Source organism: Littorina saxatilis, linkage group LG4 (assembly GCF_037325665.1).
Source record: "Littorina saxatilis isolate snail1 linkage group LG4, US_GU_Lsax_2.0, whole genome shotgun sequence".
NCBI lineage: Eukaryota > Metazoa > Mollusca > Gastropoda > Littorinimorpha > Littorinidae > Littorina > Littorina saxatilis.
In genome coordinates this window covers 36508012-36530819 of record NC_090248.1, presented here as the reverse complement: position 1 = coordinate 36530819, position 22808 = coordinate 36508012, and the positions used below count along the sequence as shown (strand labels likewise).

The 22808-nt window shown below is 42.6% G+C and overlaps 1 long non-coding RNA gene across 1 annotated transcript; it reads right to left on the bottom strand.

Annotated features, from left to right (window-relative positions):
• Positions 1–4775: 4775 nt before the first annotated feature.
• Positions 4776–15657, bottom strand: LOC138964642 (uncharacterized). The gene is made up of 5 exons (XR_011455162.1): positions 15499–15657; positions 15085–15207; positions 13911–13985; positions 7531–7744; positions 4776–4925 (listed from the first exon to the last, which is right to left on the bottom strand). It is a non-coding gene; the product is annotated as an uncharacterized lncRNA (long non-coding RNA).
• Between the last annotated feature and the right edge of the window lie 7151 nt (positions 15658–22808).

Genomic DNA, 22808 nt, shown 5'->3' with positions numbered 1-22808 from the left:
CAGTTCAGTTTGTCAAGTTGTTTGTTGTGTGGGTGCCTGCTGGCGGGCGGGCGTGTGTGTGTTCGTGCGTCCATGCGTGTGTGTGCGCCGCAGTGTACTCAAGCCAAGCATTATTTATTTATTTGCTGTTGCTTTTCGGGTCCAGCGGACCATAATAGGCCAAATCAGGACCCCCGGCAAGCCAAGCAACATTCCTGTGTACTGCACGTGGTTGTAATACAATCAATTATGTTTTTCTGTCTTATGTTTTATAAGTTGACCTATAGCAGGTCGGAAAACTGAACTTCTTACATGTATTTATGTCAGCCTCAGTGCAGCCCGCACCAGGCCAGGCTAACCGCACAGTGTCCATCAGTGACTGGCATTGCGGCGCCGACAACTGAACAGGCAAACTGACTGACTTAAGAACAAGAAGAAATAACAGATTATGTTTCAACATATTACTGAAATCTTAGTCTAACTTGTACGACCAGGGCCAATGGCAATGCGGAAACTAAGTAGCCTAAACCAGTCAGACAGCAGTGCCAGTGTCGGTCAACGCCAGAAATGAGACCTGCAGTGAGCTGTCCCGCCGCGGAGGCTACTCGGTGTGGCGTAGTGGACCAACACGCGGAATGCGGAATGCCGAATGGATATGACCGGCCCGGGGTGTCAGTATCATTCTGAACACATAACGGCCTCAATCAATCGAGCCTCGCTGAGAAGTTGTTCTGAACACATAACGGCCTCAATCAATCGAGCCTCGCTGAGAAGTTGTTCTGAAACAATCGAGCCTCACTGAGAAGTTGTTCTAAACACATAACGGATCCTCAATCAATCGAGCCTCACTGAGAAGTTGTTCTGAACACATAACGGATCCTCAATCAATCGAGCCTCACCGAGAAGTTGTTCTGGGGCACAGTAACGGGTCCTCAATCAATCGACCCTCACTGAGAAGTCTATGTTGTTCTGAACACATAACGGGTCCTCAATCAATCGAGCCTCACTGAGAAGTTGCCAGTTCTGAACACATAACGGGTCCTCAATCAATCGAGCCTCACTGAGAAGTTGTTCTGAACACATAACGGGTCCTCAATCACTGAATCCAGCCCGCTCACTGAGAAGTAGTGTTCTGAACACATAACGGGTCCTCAATCAATCGAGCCTCACGGATGAGAAGTTGTTCAAAACACATATCTGTCAGTGTCTGTCCCATTCACTATCCCGAAGACCGTAATATTCAAGTCAGTGTACGGTGTCCAGCCAGTCCACTTTAGATATCGGGGCCGCGGACACTTGAGCTCAACTGTTCAGTTGTCGCAATATATTGCTAGGATCGTGCGTTTAACTGAGTATTGCATGGACAACTCAGTGAATACTGTTGAACGGGAACTTGAGAATATTAATGTTCTCAGTACAGGCACAACTTGAGGTTGCGACTCTTAAGGACTAGCCTGAAGGACTGATATGATAATACTTGGGAGCCTTGAACGGGACCGGCGTGGATGCGGCCGTCAGTCATAACGGTGACTAAGGCTGCATGGCTTCAGACCCCCTCCCGCAGGCTTCATCAGCCCCAACCGCCTTGCATGCTTAAAATACCGTCAGTTTATCAGCAAAACGAAATAATATAACTGTAGTTTTCACGGTTCATATGTCTGCCGGCCCATTCAGAAAGACTGCAGCCCCGGGGTCAGTCAGCGCGCTGCGTGCCTGCGCAGCGGTTACCTGACATAATGATAAACTGACTGACCGTGAGACAATCTGAAAGGCGAATTGAATTTAATGACACTAGATTCTCAGCGGCTTTTTACAATTTAATTGTATTTCATGTTGTTGCTTGTAAATGATTTTGTCGGCGCAGTGTCGCATGAGCACGGTCGCCTGAAATACTCAGTCCCAGCGGTGGGATAAGCCACCCCAAAATGAATATGGTGTCAGTCCTAAGTAAGCAGGCACCTGGCCTGGAGTTCTTTGCAAGTTCAGTCTTCTTGCAACACACCTGGCAGCTTCGACTGATCACACTGCTTTCACTGACGACTTGTATATGACGACATTTATCATTCTAAGCGGACTCAAAGCAGACGTACGTATAATCAGGTTACAGCAGAAGTGCTTTCAAATACCTGTGGTACAGGTACGCGTGCAAGATATTCTGTTATGTACTATACCTGAATGGGGTCGGTGCCGACTGCAGCAAGCTGTTCATTTTAGGCCCTGCGGGTCCGTCCGGGCATCTTGGTACCTCCTAATCCCGCTGTTATCCGAGTTTCATCAGCTCTGACAAAGGTGTCCAATTAAGAACTCCTTTTCCATTATGTCTGTGTGAGTGTTGAGTGGTTGTGTCTCCTGGTGATCTTTTTCAGTCAAGTGTTTCTGAACTTAGTTTCAAACTTTTATGACTATAAATATAAGCCTGCGAAATGTATTCACATTCACTGACGGGCATCTGAATATCATGTAGTGTCGTACTACATTTGGGCCAAAATATTCTGAAATGAAAGTGCTCTTACGTGGCAGACATGCAGTTACTTGATATGATCCTAAGTAATTTGAGAATCACAATGACGGAAAGTACACTCTTCTGACGGGCATCACATTGTGGGTACAACCATACTTTTGCACTCTACACTGATACTCACAACTGCATGGGCACTTTTTCATTTCTTGTACACAGGTGACTTTGCAGTTTCCTCGTTTCGTATCGGCAGTGTTGGCTGACCTCAAAAACTGGAATGCTGTAATAATGGAGTCTTACATACTCAAAAGACCGAATTGGCCTTCTTCGGCATTCATATTGACTTCAAGGTTAATGCAGTTTTTTAGAGAGAGAGAGAGAGAGAGAGAGAGAGAGAGAGAGAGAAGAGAGAGAGAGAGAGAGAGAGAGAGCACACACATCTGGACGCTGGTAGTCTATGCAGATTTATTTACTCCGACAGTGACACAATGCATCAACATCTTCTGCGTAGGAATTTTTCCTTGATGAAGTTACTGCAGACAACATATACACACCACCCTACACTGATACAATGTATTCACAACTGCATGGGCACTTTTTCTTGATCAGCCACTGCAGTCAACACAAACTGCACAATACCACACCATCTGCGATACCTTTAAACAATACGTTTATACAGTAATAATATACATTACTGCATATCTTTTCTATTTTCGTTTTTAAACGTTACCTGTAGGTTTCTAAATAAAACCTGGCTTTACAAAATCAAGTTTGTGATCTTCAGCAGCGTAGTTTAATGCATGTGGTTTTTTTTTTTAAGTCTCATTCACTGTGATGCTGAAAGTCCATAAAAGTATGCTGAATATATTTTGTGTTTTATTTTTCTCTGTCACTTGAAATCTTCATGTTATGATGCTTTCAACATATTTGTACAAGAATATTTATTTAAGTCTATGGCACCGACAGGTTCTTAAAGCCAGAGATGGCACAAACGTTGGGTCAAAACACATCCTTCTTTGTTTTCTGCGCATTTGTAGGTTCTTTGAACACCACACAAATCATTGTGTGGTGTAATTATCATCCTCTTTTTTGCAATTAACTGATCATTTTCAAAGTACATGTATTGTATTTACTGTTGACACCATATTGAAAACTTTAGACGCTGTTTTCTCATTGGTAAAGAGTCGACTAGTCATCTTCTAGACTTTCTGTCAGATCTTACTTTCACCAGAAATGCGTTTTTATACAGTAACAGACCGGCACGGTTGGCCTAGTGGTAAGGCGTCTGCCCCGTGATCGGGAGGTCGTGGGTTCGAACCCCGGCCGAGTCATACCTAAGACTTTAAAATTGGCAATCTAGTGGCTGCTCCGCCTGGCGTCTGGCATTATGGGGTTAGTGCTAGGACTGGTTGGTCCGGTGTCAGAATAATGTGACTGGGTAAGACATGAAGCCTGTGCTGCGACTTCTGTCTTGTATGTGGCGCGCGTACGTTATATGTCAAAGCAGCAACGCTCTGATATGGCCCTTCGTGGTCGGCTGGGCGTTAACCAAACAAACAAATACAGTAACAGGCTTTTTGTGAATTACATGATTTTAGAAATTCTGTCAAAAACTTTTATTTTTGAAATTTATGTTGTAAACAAAATGTTGTTGCTTCTAGAGACCTGTTTAGAGTAAAACAAAACATACTTCAAAGTTGTAAGTTCATTTTTCCAAAAGATGAATGTTTCCACAAAACTACATGTTTAATCCCTAAAAAGGTCCACTTTGACCCATAATTCAATATAACGTTTTAGAACAAGAAACACCTTTTCTTAGAATTGTTATGAAGAACCTTGAAATAAGAATTAAAAAGTTTGCCAAAGAATAAAATCTTAAAATCGGAAGGGTCATCTCTGCCTTTAAAAACAAGTGAATTGGGTCATCCTCAGAAATCATGGTCAAAAGAATTACATATGCATTAACTAAACGTGTTCAGAAAGAGAAAGTAAACACATTTAGTATAAAGCCATGGGTCTGCTTTACACAATGATGATACTGGTGGAGGGAGGGAGTGGCCTTTAAAAGTGGTGCATGAAACTAATTTTTGCTCAGCTTACCCAAATCAAATCAAATGCATTCTTGAATTGTTTATGAATCCTTCAGCATTCTGTGTCCAATTTTGTTTGTAGTCATTTGATCTGTCGAGTTACACAATGAAATATGAAATGTATTTGATGACAGCTGTAACATGGAAACTTGAGCACCACTTCTGAGAAAGACCCAAATCCCACAATATGTCACACACTCATCTGTTCTCACATTTGGCAAATCACACACAAAATCAAGAAAGGTAGCTTTTTACTGTTATTTTTTTTTATTATGAGTTGAAGAATTCACTGTTCTGTGTGACATGTGACAGTGGTGTCTAATCAATAACAGCAGAAAATTCGACTCCTGTAGGAAACATCCGTTCCAGGGGAGGCCAAGGAAGGTAGCATGATCAATCTGTAACAAAACAAACAACACCAAAAGTTACAATGCATTTGTGTTAAACATTCTATTCCAATGTGAGCTATCCTTTTTGTTTAATTAAAGGAATAAAGTGCACCAAGGACTGAGAGCTATATAGTTTGGGCTGGGGGTTGGAATCATGTTACTGAAAACACCAGGAATACTTAAAATAAGTTTTTGAGCACCGAGTTATTCCAATTTAAAACAGCTGTGTTTATGGTATTGTTTGGACATGAGTATTTATCCCCAAGTTCTTCCGCTGCACCGTGGCTGTTTTGATTTTCTTCCTACTTTCCGACCCTGAGAAGAGCAGCCTACAATTCACATGCTGTTGCTGGACGTATTCAAAATCGCCTAAAGAGCAACAGAGTTTGGTTAGGGTTTGTATTGATGACAACATACATGTATTTGAGGAATACCTTGGAATAAGAGTTTGAACGTTCTAGTATTAACATAAACATAAATACTGTCTTGGGTGGTCTTTCTAGACAATGTATTGAACAATGTTTGTTTACACTGTGCAATGCGCTTTAAACCCAAGTAGCATGGAATATGTGTACGCTGGCCAACTTGCATGTACATGTACTGGTGTGTTCTGCCTAGGTTATAGATTTGACTTCCTGATTCCAACTGTTTTTCATCTCTCAACGCAAGTATGTACCAAATAACAGTTAACACTATATGACACAACCATTCCCACATAAAATCAATTTTATTCATTGGCATATTTACCTTTTGAATACAAGAATATGTACAAAGTTGCATGATTTTGAACCATGGGGAACAGATTGTAAGATTCACACTCAACCCATATTATTCTTCTTCTTTGTTCATAGGCTTAGACTACCACGTTCACTCATATTTTTAGCATGAATGGATTTTTATGTGTATGACAATTTTTACCCTGCCATTTAGGCAACATACGCCGATTTCAGGGGAGGTATGCTGGGTATTTTTGTGTTTCTATAACCCATCGTCTCTGACATGGATTACAGGATCTTTTCCGTGCGCACTTGGTCTTGTGCTTGTATGCACACACGAAGGGGGTTAAGTCACTAACAGGTCTGCACATAAGTTGACCTGGGAGATCAAATAAATCTCCACTCTTAACTCACCAGGCGGCAGCGACCGGGATTCAAACTCACTACCTCCTGATTAGGAGGCCGACATCTTACCATATGGATGTTGTGAAGGAATTTTACAATGTTTTTTAGGTTTTTTTTAAGTTATATTCTACGTGTAAAACAGCAGGATATGTAATCCTGTTTGGACGTGTGAATGTGTTACAAACAATGCTCTTATTTCTGAAGTTCAAAGGATGATCAAGAGATGTTTTACTCATATGAGTTTGTATGCAAAAGAAACTAAAATTTACACTGGACAAGAAAACAGACTTTCCAGTACAATTGAAGGCTAAAGAAATTCTTGATGGGCAATATCTGGTAATATCTTTGTGTACCTGATGGAATATCAATTAGAATGAATGTGAGTACCATAATTTCTCAGCTAACATCAATTAGGGAATTAGGTGGTAAAACAGCTCAGTCGGTAGTGGCTCTGGCTTCAAAACAAGTTGTTGCTATCTAATGGAAGGGCGCTGGTTCTGTGCGATGCTTAGTTTTAGTGACGAAGAACAGGACGTCACATTCCAAATAAGCACGAATATGTTGCAGGTTGAAGCCGCTGAGATTGCATTTCTTCGGGAGGTTTTCGCAAAAATAGATATTACATGATTTGCGCGAAACATTTGAGAAGCAGACAATCTCTGATATCTCTGTTCGTCTCGTGATAACGTTATTTTGTATGATAACGGTTCACTTGCAAACTATAAAGTATGCAATTAGGTGTGTCAGTGGTAAATGTAAATAGAAATGTGTAATACAGACAAAGCAAACAAATAAACGTGTTTTTCTCGTGAAAATGTTGTGTTGTGCGGGTGTTCACGTGATGTACACAAAGCAAAGTGTGGGGCGGACTCTGCTCTGTGATGAAACACTGGCAAGTTCAATACACGAGAAAAATGATTTCGTTATGCGGGCAGCCACGGAGGATGTATGTATTTTTCAAATGGTTGTAAAATAAGTCTTGTATTTATCACCGTTCTATTTTATTTTACTGGCCTTCCAGATACACTTACAAACTTAAAGCACTTAGTTGTGTGTCCTTTGCTCCTTTAACTGATTGTAGCCTGTGAGGAAGTGATGCGTACACATCCTGTGAGAGATTTGCAAGACATACCAAGTGATGACCGACAGCTACTATGTTAGAAATGAGGTGTAAGCAAATTTGAAGATAAATCCAGTTTCAACAATATTAGGAACTTGATACTGAGTGTGGTCAAGAAAGACTCTTTATCTGGTTTTCCGTCTCATCCTTACACCATAAAGTAAGAAGCATATGGATCACATATATGTTAAACACAACGATTCATTATGTGTTCTTTGTCATAATTTCTTTGCCTTTGGTATAAGTGTTTTCTTTCTTTTTGCCATATGCTGGGTAAATGGCTTACAGCAACCGTAATACATGAACCATGAGTGACCACTTTTTTTTGCATGCAGATGCAGAGATCTATACACTCAATTACCGGTACACTTACAGACAGTCAGCATGATGTTCACTTGTATTCAGTAGGCTGCATTCCACAGTCACATCACAAAGCTGATGAGATTATCCCAGATATGTTGTTTTGCACCAGTCAGCCAATGTTCTCCAATATGTGGTTAGCATAGCTGTCATCTTGCAAGCTTCTAAACCAGTGAATGCTCTTCCTACCAGGCAAGGCAAGTAGAACAAACACACCAGGAAGATGTCTGCAACAAAGAGCCACCAAGTTAGATACTAATTGCATTGTGCATCACTCATCCCACCTGCACAACAACCAACTAACACCAGTACTTTACCCCACTAACAAGACATCCCACCAGTACAATACCCCACTGATGCGAGATACCACCACTACCACACCCAACTAACGAGACATCCCACTTACCCTATCAATGCAAGATCCCACCAGTACCACACCCCAATAACGAGACATCCCACCAGTACAATACCCCATCAATGCAAGATCCCACCAGTACCACACCCCAATAACGAGACATCCCACCAGTACAATACCCCACCAATGCAAGATCCCACCAGTACCACACCCAACTAACGAGACATCCCATAAGTACAACACGAGAACCAAGGAGTACCACACCACACTAACACGAGACATCCCACCAGTACTATACCCCACTTACGCGAAATCCCACCAGCACTATAACCCACTAACAATACATCCCACTACTACCACACCCCACAAATGAGACATCCCCAGTACAATACCCCACTAACAGGAGGTCCCACCAGTACCAGACCCTACTAACGAGGCACCTCACCAGTTCAAAACCCCACAAACATGACATACCACCAGTACATAACCCCACTAGCAAGACATACCACCAGTACCACACCCAACTAACAAGACATCCCGCCAGTATTTTACCTCACTAACGAGAGACATTCGAACAATACAATACCCCTCTAAAGTGAGATCCTTCCAGTACCAGACCCCACTAATGACACTTTTACTCGCATTTGGCGAGTAGATGAACATTTCTATTCGCCAGTTACATGCAGTACAATACTCGCAACTTTCTGGCCTTAAACCCCACTAACGAGACATCCAACCAGTACTATACCCCGCTAACGCAAGATTCAACCAGAACCACATCCCACTAACAAGACATCCCACCAGTAGTATACCCCACTAACGAGATATCCCCATGAGTACTACTCCCCACTAACGCAAGAACCCATAGATAGTACCACACCAAACTAACATGAGATCCTACCAGTACTTCACCCCACTAACAAGACATCCCACCTGTACTATACCCCACTCACGCAAAATCCCACAAGCACTATACCCAACTAACGAAACATACTACCACTACAACACCCAACAAGTGAGACATCCCCAGTACAATACCCACTAACGCAAGATCCAATCGGTACCAGGCCCCTCTAATAAGTCATCCCAACAGTCCTAAACCTCATTAACGCGAGATCCCACCAGAACCACACCCCCAGACCTGTTTACCCTAAACCCGAGGCAAGAGTACTAGCGAGACATCCCGTGAGTACCACACCCAAAAAGCATGAGATCCAACCGACACTATACTCCACCAATGCGGGATCCCACCAGTACCATACCCACCAACGAGACATCCCAGGAGTACCTCACCCCACTAACTCGAGAACCCACCAGTACTATACACTACTAACGAGACATCCCACCAGTACTATACCCCACAAACGAGACATCCTGTCTGTACCACACCCCACTAAAAGGCATTCCATGAGCACATCCCCCCAGTACTAACCCCACTTAGAAGTCATCCCAACTTTCTTTCTTTATTTTGTGTTTAACGTCGTTTTCAACCATTCAAGGTTATATCGCGACGGGGAAAGGGGGGAGATGGGATAGAGCCACTTGTTAATTGTTTCTTGTTCACAAAAGCACTAATCAAAAAATTGCTCCAGGGGCTTGCAACGTAGTACAATATATGACCTTACTGGGAGAATGCAAGTTTCCAGTACAAAGGACTTAACATTTCTTACATACTGCTTGACTAAAATCTTTATAAAAATTGACTATATTCTATACAAGGGTAAAAGGAGAAACAGAACCGTTAGTCGCCTTTTACGACATGCTGGGTAGCATCGGGTAAATTCTTTCTCGTCCCAATCAATATGGGACTCCCCCTAACCCGGGGGGAGTAAGTCATCCCAACTGTACCACCCCAAACTAATGAGACATCCCATCAGTAGTATACCCCACGAACGAGATATCCCATCAGTACCACACTCCACTAACGTGACATTCCACCAGTACCACACTCCACTAACGAGACATCCCACCAGTACCACACCCCACTAACAAGACATCACACCAGTACCACTCTCCACTAACGAGACATCACACCAGTACCACACTCCACTAATGAGACATCCCATTAGTAGTATACTCCACAAACGAGACATCCTACCTGTACCACACCCCACTAAGGAGGCATCCCATGAATACATCCCCCCCCACCCCACTAACATGAGATATCCCACCAGTACTATACCCCACTTACAAGTCATCCCAACTGTGCCACCCCCAACTAATGAGACATCCCAACAGTAGTATACCCCACGAACGAGACATCCCATCTGCAGTAAACCCCACAAATGAGACATCCTATCAGTAGTATACCCCACTAACAAGACATCCCATCAGTACCACAACCCACTAACGAGACATCCAATCAATAGTATACCCCACGAAACAGACATCCCATCAGTGGTATATCCCACTAACAAGATATCCCATCAGTACCACACTCCACTAACGAGACATTCCACCAGTACCACACTCCACTAACGAGACATCCCACCAGTACCACACCCCACTAACAAGACATCCCACCAGTACCACACTCCACTAACGAGACATCCCTCCAGTACCACACCCCACTAACAAGACATCCCACCAGTACCACACTCCACTAACGAGACATCACACCAGTTTCACACTCCACTAATGAGACATCCCATTAGTAGTATACTCCACTAACAAAACATTCCATCACTAGCATACCCCACTAACGAGACATCCCACCAGGACCACACTCAACTAAGAAGACATCCCGCCAGTACCTCACCCCACTAACGAGACATCCCGCCAGTACCTCACCCCACTAACGAGACATCCCGCCAGTACCACACCCCACTAAAAAGACATCCCACCAGTACCACATCCCACTAACGAGACATACCACCAGTGCCACACTCCACGAATGAGACATCCCACCAGTACCACACTCCAATAACGTGACATTACACCAGTACCACACTCCACTAATGAGACATCCCATTAGTAGTATAGACCGGCACGGTTGGCCTAGTGGTAAGGCGTCCGCCCCGTGATCGGGAGGTCGTGGGTTCGAAACCCGGCCGGGTCATACCTAAGACTTTAAAATTGGCAATCTAGAGGCTGCTCAGCATGGCGTCTGGCAGTATGGGGTTAGTGCTAGGACTGGTTGGTCCGGTGTCAGAATAATGTGACTGGTTGAGACATGAAGCCTGTGCTGCGACTTCTGTCTTGTGTGTGGCGCACGTTAAATGTCAAAGCAGCACCGCCCTGATATGGCCCTTCGTGGTCGGCTGGGCGTTAAGCAAACAAACAAACAAAATTAGTAGTATACCCCACCAATGAGACATCCCATCACCAGTACCATACCCCACTAATGAGACATCCCACACCTAACTAACGAGACATTCCACCACTACCAAACGCCACTAATGAGACATCCCACAAATACCACTTATGAATGAGACATCCCACCCCTACCACACGCCACTTATGAATGAGATATCCCCCCACTACCACACCACCCTAACAAGACATCCAAACACTACTATACCCCACAAACGAGACATCCTACCTGTACCACACCCAACTAAGGAGGCATCCCATGAGTACATCCCCCTACTAACATGAGATATCCCACCAGTACAATAGCCCATTTTCAAGTCATCCCAACTGTACCACCCCCAACTAATGAGACATCCCATCTGTAGTATACCCCTCAAACAAGACATCCCATCAGTAGTATACCCCACTAACAAGACATCCCATCAGTACCACACTACACTAACGAGACATTCCACCAGTACCACACTCCACTAACGAGACATCACACCAGTACCACACCCCACTAACGAGACATCCCACCAGTATCACACCCCACTAAAAAGACATCCCACCAGTACCACATCCCTTTAACGAGACATACCACAAGTACCACACTCCACTAATGAGACATCCCACCAGTACCACACCCCACTAACGTGACATCACACCAGTTCCACACTCCACTAATGAGACATCCCATTAGTAGTATACCCCACTAACGAGACATCCCATCACCAGAAACATACCCCACTAACAAGACATCCCATCAGTACCACACTCCACTAACGAGACATTCCAGCAGTACCACACTCCACTAACGAGACATCCCACCAGTACCACACTCCACTAACGAGACATCACACCAGTACCACACTCCACTAATGAGACATCCCATTAGGCCAAAAAAAATAATAGGTGTGGTTACGGTAACATAGCCAAAAAAAATAGGGTAGGTAGGTAGGCAATCACTTTGTTTGTTTTTTTTAACTTTTTTTTCTAATGTGTACAAATTAAACCTACTTGACAGGGAAATAAGTGTGCGACACGGGCGCTTTCGCTTTCATTGCGTTTTTTGCACTCGTTTTTTTTTTTTTTTTTTTTTTTTTTTGACAAATGTAATAAAAAGTTATAGGATCGGCCCCTAAAAATAGGGTAGGTCGGGTTACCGTAACCACATCTATTTTTTTTTTAGGCCTTAGTAGTATACTCCACTAACAAAACATTCTATCACTAGCATACCCCTCTAACGTGACATCCCACCAGTACCGCACTCAACTAAGAAGACATCATCCCACCAGTACCACACCCCACCAACGAGACATCCCACCAGTACCACACCCCACTAACGAGACATCCCACCAGTATCACACCCCACTAAAAAGACATCCCACCAGTACCACATCCCTTTAACGAGACATACCACCAGTACCACACTCCACTAATGAGACATCCCACCAGTACCACACCCCACTAACGTGACATCACACCAGTTCCACACTCCACTAATGAGACATCCCATTAGTAGTATACCCCACTAACGAGACATCCCATCACCAGAAACATACCCCACTAACGAGACATTCCACCAGTACAACACCCAACTAACGATTCATTCCACCACTACCACATGCCACTAGTGAGACATCCCACAAGTACCAAACCACACTAACAAGACATATATCCCATCACTACCACACCGCACTCACGAGACATCCCAACAGAACAACACCGCACTCATGAGACATCCCATCAGTACCTCACTGCACTCACGAGACATCCCATCAGTACAACACCTCACTCACAAGACATCCCATCAGTACCACACCGCACTCACAAGACATCCCATCAGTACCACACCGCACTCACAAGACATCCCATCAGTACCACACCGCACTCACGAGACATCCCATCAGTACCACACCGCACTCACAAGACATCCCATCAGTACCACACCGCACTCACAAGACATCCCATCAGTACCACACCACACTCACAAGACATCCCATCAGTACCACATCGCACTCACAAGACATCCCATCAGTACCCCACCGCACTCACGAGACATCCCATCAGTACCACACCGCACTCACAAGACATCCCATCAGTACCACACCGCACTCACAAGACATCCCATCAGTACCACACCGCACTCACAAGACATCCCATCAGTACCACACCGCATTCACAAGACATCCCATCAGTACCACACCGCACTCACAAGACATCCCATCAGTACCACACCGCACTCAAAAGACATCCCATCAGTACCACACCGCACTCACAAGACATCCCATCAGTACCACACCGCACTCTCGAGACATCCCATCAGTACCACACCACACTCACAAGACATCCTATGAGTGGCACATGCACCCACGAGACATCCCATCAGTACCACACGGTACACCCCACTAACGAAACATCCCACCACTAAACCCACGAGACATCCCATCAGTACCACACCCCACTAACGAAACATCCCACCACTAACACATCTCCCCAGTACCATACCCCATTAATGAGACATCCAGTCAGTACCATTCTCCACTAACAAGACATTTATCTCTCAAGATTATGGTTTTGTTTATGTATTTCACAGTGTGAACAGCATTGTATGATTAAATGACAAAAATGTAAGTATAGATGATAGATCTGCTACCCACCCTCTATAAAACCTAAAGAAAAACTATCATTATCAAAAGTATTACTACATACTAAAGCCAGGCATGTGATAATTTGAACAGGACCTTGAGACTGAGAGCGAAGTGATATGGCAGGTACAACATCTCATCCATGGGATCTTGTCTTGCTTGAAGCACTGTCTGAAAAGGAAATAGAAATAAGAAGAAAAAAATGAAGAAGAAAAAAGAATGTACACAACCTGTCAGAATCAACTTTTGACTATTGCAATTCAGATGAAGATGTTTCTGTTTATTATATTCCATAGTCAGGAATGTCGTTAGGCGTCGGACATCGGACATTTTACAAAATCCCCAAATGTCCGATTCACATTGCCGCATGTCGGTCAGATGTCCTATCATTTTAGCCTGAGCGTGGTCATTGTCCGATATGTACTCCATTCCTTCGGACAGCGCGATATTCGTTAATTTTCATTTCAAGATACAAATCTTCAAGAAGACCGAACGCTCTCGTGTTCAGCTGACACCCGTAGCGCCAAAGCCAGCAATCTGGATGCTAGCAACGTAACGCACATATACAGATACAGACACTGAAGTTGCCAGTGCCGCGTGCGGATCTTTTCTTTTGTCGGGAATTCCCAAACCGTTTGCGGTATGCGCCGTTTGGGTATAACCGTCTGGGTGCAGCGCACTGATCTAAAAAATAATAGTGGATTACAGGAGTATGGGAGACAACTCCGACTAAATTTGTCGTCTGCTTTTGTTTTCGATACGAGATGAAGCACTGAATTATGCCGCTGAAAAAAAACCTAAAGCCTGCAAAAGATCAGCATTAGATCAAACTGATCATTTTGTTTTCCAACTTTTATCCTGAAGTTGTTCATGTTGGTTTCTTTTTTGTGGTTTCTTTGAAACTAAACAAATACAACATTATACGCACACTGTGTTGATGTATTTACTATATTATGTGTGTATTCTACAGCGTGGGTGTGTGTGTGTGTGTGGGCGCATGATCGACATTGTAACACTTCCATGGAATGTGTTATAAGCTGTTTGGCGCAAAATCATAATTATAATGTCCTATTACACTTTCTGAAAGCGGTCAAATGTCCTAGTGATGCTGAAAAACTCAGGACATTTGTCCTACAGGTATGAATTTGTAGCAACATCCCTGCATAGTGCCTTCTTCTACCATAAAACAGGAAAAATAAATAGCCCTCTATATAATATATATTAATTATATATCATTAATTTATATATATAAATGTAATATTGTACATACTATGATTTACACTGCAAGGACTCAGTTTTCAGTTGATGGTCAAGACAACGTCAAATACAAATTAAGCACTGAACTGTCCTGGATCTGGATAACCGGCCTGGGTTGGTGGTTGGCGGGTGCGTCCTGTAAATAGAAAACATATCTTGCGTCCTGTAAATAGGAAACATATCTAAATGTGCATCTAATATTGTACAACATTAAAGGGCAAGTATGAGGCAAGCTCATTTTGAAAATTATTTCTTTCCCCATGCCTATACTGTCATGTTCAAGGGGCATAACTCATTGAGAATGAGATCATGGCGGGGTCCGTTTCACAAGGAGAATAAATTTGCAGCATTTTTGTGAATTTCACCTTTGAGAACTCATATACTTCAAACAAGTAGCAGCAACATCTCCCGCTGCAACTAGGCTTACCATTTTCAACTGCTGTCAACAGCTTGTGGGGCCGAGTCAGTGTTTTGACACAGTGAACATGCCCGCATGCTTCGCCTTTCCGCGAGATTCAACGTGTCTTATAACCAAAATCAGACAAAATTTGAACATTTTTCCCGAATCGCACACCTTTTGGCAACTGTTCGTGTTCTTGCTTCAACCCCAATGTTTGAGGTCAGTCCTGACCCTGCCAGCTTAGCAATCTGGCGGTGTTCCCGGCGGCATAAATTAGTCCATCATCAAGCTAGGCCCGACAAAAGTCCGACAGTGAAACAGATGATCATATCATTGAATATAGCCTGGTTTTGTGTGCGTGTGTGTGTGTGCGTGTATTACATAATTTCGATAAATCCCTCTCTTTCTGTGCGAGAGATCATTTCAGTCTTATCAGTCTTGGTGTTCCACACGGACCCGGACGGAAAGTCTCAGGGACAGTGAGATTTTGAATGAGACTACACAAAACGTAAACATTTTATTTTTTATTTTTTATTGATATGAAATGCTACTTTCCCTTAAAAAACAACAACCAGATCTGTACCGTGTCTGAATTCAATATCAAGAGTACTTTTTAAATTTTTTATTGCAATCGTCAAATATTTACGAAAGAATCGGCACTGTCTCCGATCTGATCGGCTGTAGAGTATATCCTCGGTGAACCTCGGTGATCCTCGCCGAGACGATCGTAGCTTTGTCGTTCGTCGTTGTAAACCAAAGCTGCGATCGAGCGTAGGGTAATATGCCAGGGGACTCAAGTCATCCCCTGACGCTGCTGCGCAGCAGGAGATATTTACGAGTTGACTCCGATCGTAGCGGTGTGCATTGCCTGCCTGGGGTTTAGGGTGTGTTGCTGAGGCTGCTGCGCAGCACGAGATATTTACGAGTTGGCTTCGATAGTAGCAGTGTGCAATGGGTGATTTTCACCCTCCTCATGGCACTGAAAGAACGCTCGCTTGTAGCATTCGTGACAGGCATCACCAGAACAAGTTTCAAAAGAACACCAAATTGAGACATCAGCGAAATTTGGCTCTTTTGCAGTCCCTGAACTACAGAGATAGAGAACCTGGCACTGTAAATAACCATGCTCAAGAACCTAGGTTGGGTTAGCTTAGAAGATCGAAGAAAAAACAACCGATTGGCCATGCTGTACAAGATCAACGCCGGCATGGTAGGCATTGAACCAACTGCCTTTTACAAGCGCTCTGACCCACAGGAGCTTGTATCAAATCGCCGGTCGATCATTATCTACAGTCCACTACTACGACATACTACTAAGTACTATATACTACAAGGAATATAACGCAGAGTGCTCCGCACTGCCGACTCGCTCCGTTTCAAGCTTTCTACATCACTTTCTGCACCCCCTTCCCGAACGCACGAACATCACACACAAACAAAAATAATTAAGCTTTCACTTCATGCAACAAACTCGAAATAACCATTCACCAACTTCGAGAAGTTTGTCAAGAACGGGGTCGGTGTCCACACCACTCCATGAGAGGAACCTGGAGCCTCGACGAATCGAAAGTGGAACTCGCGCTGATGTTTTCCGCTTTTCGTACGCTCTCAAGGGTGTACAACATTCTAGTGGCCTGTAATTAGTCCAATATAACTGATGAGGGACACAGGAGTCCCCAAACACGTGAAATGATAGACAAAACATTCTTTTTGCGCTTAATATTTTGACTCAGCCGTTTCCTTCGGACGAATACAGAAGGTCATTTCCGCCTGCAATCGGCAGTCAAAAAGCGCGTGACGTTTCGATTGGTCAAAACGAATAATAGAAAGCTTTTTTTTGATTAGTTGTAAATAAATCGAAAGGAAACAGTATTAACAAGTTATCATCGAAGCAAGGATGAAGTTATTAACATGGTAAGTACTTATGTTAATGATTATGATGTGAGTGTGTGTGTGATCGAGTGTGAGTGTGTGTGTGTGTGTGTGTGTGTGTGTGTGAATGTGTGTGTGACAGAGACAGCATAACAAATGTGCTGTTTTGGACCCCTCCCCTTTTTTTTGACCAGCAATGGGAAAAAATGCCATCTTCAGAAGGTGTAAATGTACAGTTATTGTAATATGTGAGTGTATGCTTGAGTGGGGTGGGGGGGTCTTTTTCAGAATGGCTGTTCTGATTTATTATCAAAGTACAAGGAGTGTTTTTCTTCACATTCTGACTGAATGTGCAGTAGAGAGAATCATGAAGGACTGAAAGAATAGATATATATACAAACAAGTACACAAACAAAAATAAGGTATTTTTACATTTAGTAAAGTTTTGATTTTCATTGTCATGAGTTATCTTTTTAATATAAGTCTCCGTTTGGATTAAATAATCTTAATTTGTGATGTTTCATTTTTTAATTATATGAAAGAGGCTATTTCATTTTTCAAATAATGAAGATTTCTATGTCTAAGTGTTATATAATTACACATTAACATGCTTCCATTTGAAACTTAGAGGTCGTCATCGTGGATTGACGCCCGACCAAAGCTAATTGAAGCCTGACAGAGGGATTATGTTGTAATTCAATCTGACGACGATCTCTTTCCTGCTTTAATGCGATGGTAAACAGACAGAATTGGTTCTGTTCTGTTCACACACTACTTTCAGTCCACCTACCTGCAACTGCAAGGGTCAAGTCCCAAGAAATATGTCTCTGTATTCCTATCTTATCACTTTGCTCCTGTTTTGTTTTCTTTCACATACATTTTCCCTTATTTTTTGATGGGTTTCTGGACAGCTAACTCAAAACAAATTCTTTTCATCACAAAAGCGATGTTTGGAATTGACTGACGTAGTCAGGAAGAATTCATGCATCAACTTACATCACTTTGCATACCTTATGGTCTCGGTATTTCGCTGGCCTTCATATTTCCTTGTAAAATGACCCTCAAAGCTAACCGAGACTATAGTTGAGACTGTATCAATGCGCCTTGCCAGCAGGTAGCTAATGGCTTTTTTAGCAAGTGGTTATCGACAATTAGTGACAGGTAATTTTGAATTAGTTGGAGCATTCTGACCAATCACAGTATCTGTTTCATTAAAATGCCAACTTGATTGAATTACAATATTTTTTAATACTTTAACACAAAGTTAATTATATTTGTTCCAATTAAAACACAAAACCAATTCGTCCAACCATCTATTAAGACAAGACACATGTAATGTTGTTTCTGTAGCTGAATTTAATTTTTGCTTCAGCAAAGGAAATGAATTTAAGAATATTTCGAATAACAAACTAAAACATTTATTGTCAAAGCAAGGCAGATAATCCTTTTACACAATGTAACTTTACCACAAACGACTTGCATATTTCCTAACATTCTAGACGATTCATTACATTTTGCTGTTTGCACTGTCAATTACCATGAAGGCATAACAACATCCAGGTAACATTTAACATTCTTGAAATAAGCACATTACTTGTATGGTACTAATTAAATTCATGCTTGCAAAAGTAACCATCAGAAATCATAAGGACATTAATGAAATTACAGACCATAAAATAATGCAGCATAGTCCCCACACTGTAGAGACCTTATAATGTTATTTCAACATAACAATAACAATAAAAACACTTTATTGTCCATAGAGGCTCAAATGTCCGATTCACATTGCCGCATGGCGGTCACATGTCCTATCGTTTTGAACTGAGCGTTGACATTGTCCATAAGAACTCAATTCCTTCGGACAGCGCGATATTCGTTAATGTTCCTTTCAAGATACACATTTTCAAAAAGCGACCAAGCACTCTTTCTTTCTTTATTTGGTGTTTAACGTCATTTCAACCATTCAAGGTTATATCGCGACAGGGAAAGAGGGGAGATGGGATAGAGCCACTTGTCAATTGTTTCTTGTTCACAAAAGCACTAATCAAAAATTTGCTCCAGGGGCTTGCAACGTAGTACAATATATTACCTTACTGGGAGAATGCAAGTTTCCAGTACAAAGGACTTAACATTTCTTACATACTGCTTGACTAAAATCTTTACAAACATTGACTATATTCTATACAAGAAACACTTAACAAGGGTAAAAGGAGAAACAGAATCCCTTAGTCGCCTCTTACGACATCGGGTAAATTCTTCCTCGTCCCAACCAATATGGGACTCCCCCTAACCCGCGGGGCGGGGGGGGGGGGGGGGGGGGGGGGGGGGGGCAAGCACTCTTGCATAAGGTGCACTAAAGTTGTGCAATGCAGATCTTGCGTTTGGGTGACACTTTTCTGCAGCACATTAAAGTTAGGAGTATGGGAGACAACTCCAACTGACTTAGTCTTGCGTCTGCTTTTGCTTTCAGTTCAAGACATTTTGACGAAGCGCACTTAGTTATGCCACCAAATAATAAAACTAAAGCCTGCCAAATAGTATATAGTACTTAGTAGTATGTCGTAGTAGTGGACTGTAGATAATGATCGACCGGCGATTTGATACAAGCTCCTGTGCTCTGACCCTAGATCTAGTAACACGAGGGCCAAATCGAATTAATCAAGAACAAGATTACCACCCGGCACACATTCTTCCACAGAACCATATCATTATGACAAACTATGCACTGAATGTAGTGATGAACTAAAAAGATCTATAGTACTAAATCACAAACTTAACTACACACCTTAGGAAATACGATAGCACAATCTCGTGAAAAAGCAGCAGACACACCAAATCGGAACTTTCTGTCTCTATTGCAAAAGAAGAGCGTTATCGAGTTCTTTCCCTTTGAGGCTCTCTCTCTCTCTCTCTCTCTCTCTCTCTCTCTCTCTCTCTCTCTCTCTCTCTCTCTCTCTCTCTCTCTCTCTCTTTTCTCTTTTTTGTCTTTTTTTTTTAGGGGGGGGAAAGTGGTGGGGCTCTAGCCCCATGGCCCCACCTGGATAAGACGCCCCTGGAACACAGGAGAGTTGTGTATACAACTCTCCTGTGTTCACTTTCAAGTGAATAACTATCGTTCTGATATCATTTTAAAGTGAAGCTAAAGAAACCTGGTATCGGCACTGCTGTGCATCTCCTATGATCTCAATGGTATCAAGGCACGGGTCATAGCCCTTTGCCGCGACAAGGTTTGCCGATACCTATGACGGCTTACTAGCGCCAAAACTAAAAATTAGTAATTAACCCGTGAAAGTTACTAATTTTCACGAGAAAATTACAATTCTGACGTGAAAATTAGCAATTTTCACGTGTTAATTACTAATTTTCTAGTGTTAATAACTAATTTTCAAGTGTTAATGTCTAATTTTCAGTTTTGGCTCGCTTCCTGACGGCTTACTAGTGCCAAAACTAAAAATTAGTAATTTTCACGCGTACCTCGTGACTGTGGGGGCTCAATGCGCATGCGCGACTGTTTCACCTGCCAGAGCAAAACATCCTTCGATTCGAAACTTTTCTGGTCCATAGTTCTTTAATTAGATGTAAATTAACACTAAGAGCTGAGCGCATGTGTAGATAACCGTGACATACAACTGTCTGTCCGAAAACTTGTTGAATAACGAATTCTATCGAAAGATATTTGTGAAAGTGTGTGAGTCTCGATGAAGAGATCCGTCTGCTAGTCGTCGGACCTTTTGCACATGTCCGACCGGCCGCCATTTTTCCTCTCTCGGTTCGAACATTTTCGGATCGATTGTCCTTCCCTAATACACTTTTAAGCAAATGTATGAGTGTGGTAGTGGAAACAAATATGAAGTACAGCTGTCTGCCTGACAACTTGTCGATTAAGGAATTATATTGAAAGATATCTGTGAAAGTGTGAGACCACAGCCGATCAAAAGTCCGTCTGCTACGAACAGCTTCGATTCGAAAGTTTTCGGGGTCGATTATTCTTTTCTAAGATACCCAAAACAACGTTTAGGATAGCGCTATTGTAGAAAACAGTGACATGCATCTTCCCATCGAATAACTTGCTCGATAAGGCCTTCTGTTAAAAGATATTTTAGAAATAGTTTGAGAGTGATGTTTGCCGGACGTTGAAGCCTCTCAGTGCGGACTCTTAAAATCCGACTACTGTGACCGAAAACGAGGCAAAAATGAAAATTAGTAATTAACACTGTTAATTACTAATTTTCACGTGAAAACGATAACCCTAGGTTTTGGCACAAGTAAGCCGTCATAGATACCGGCACTTGTCTTGTCTAGACAGTGACGTCATTCATAGATGACGCCAATCATAAATGACGTTTGTCAAGGGAACTTATGCTTTCAAGTGTTGCTGCTTCCAGTGACAGGAAGGTATAGAGATTGATCATTGTATACAATCAATTTATCATTGTATACACAAATTACACAAACGTCATCTTGTGAGGGACCAAAAAATATTGAAACTCTCGGATGATTTTTTTGTGTGGTATCAACCTCGACCTACGGTCTCGGTTGATACCACACAAAAATCATCCTCGAGTTTCAATATTTTTCGGTCCCTCACTCGATGACGTTGTGTAATCTCTATATACACATCTATGATGTAGCCTACTTACAGGAACACGACTGCCAACAGAGTCTCGGCCCGCTCAAAATAATAATGACCGAGACTTTCAGTACTTCCTTCGCGTGACGTCTAACCCTCTTACGTCATAATGTGACGTCAATGTAATGTGACGTCTTCTAATGTTAGAGTTTCTACCACAGACATACACACGCACAAACACACGCACACACACACGCACGCACAGACAGACCAAGTTACGATCGCATAGGCTACACTTACGTGAGCCAAAAATGGGGAGTAAAAATTTCATGGAGGGAGTAATTTTTTCGTGCCTTGGGGAGTTCTTTTCTCGTACGAAAAGTGTACTCGGAGTAAGAATTTCGTACGAAATATTTGCTCCGGAGTAAAATTTTCGTGGAGTAAAAATGTCGTGTTACACCGGCCAAGTTGTTTACTACACCGGCTAAAAAAGCTATAGATAGGCGGTATACAGCACTGAACAAACAAATCCCTGACGGCATAGCTGCGCAGAGAGCGAACCAGTCTCTTCGATTTTAGTGTACACGATGATTTACACGGAAAGTTTCTACGTAGGCCTATCTTAATAAAAGTTGGTAGACACAGGTAGGCCTACTTCTACGAGAGTTCAAAATTATTGTCGACGCATAACTTATGAAGAACTGTGTGGTTCAGTCGAGGGAAACGAAGCAGGGCGTCGGCCTTTCGCAATGTAACAATTATTGTCAACATAAAATGTAAACATCTATCGACCGAATTAGCAGAAATCCGATGTCTCAATCGCTGTCGTTGCACTTACGACCCAGGTGTGTGCACTGAGCGCCAATGTCATGGCTTTTGATTATGTTATGCTCGT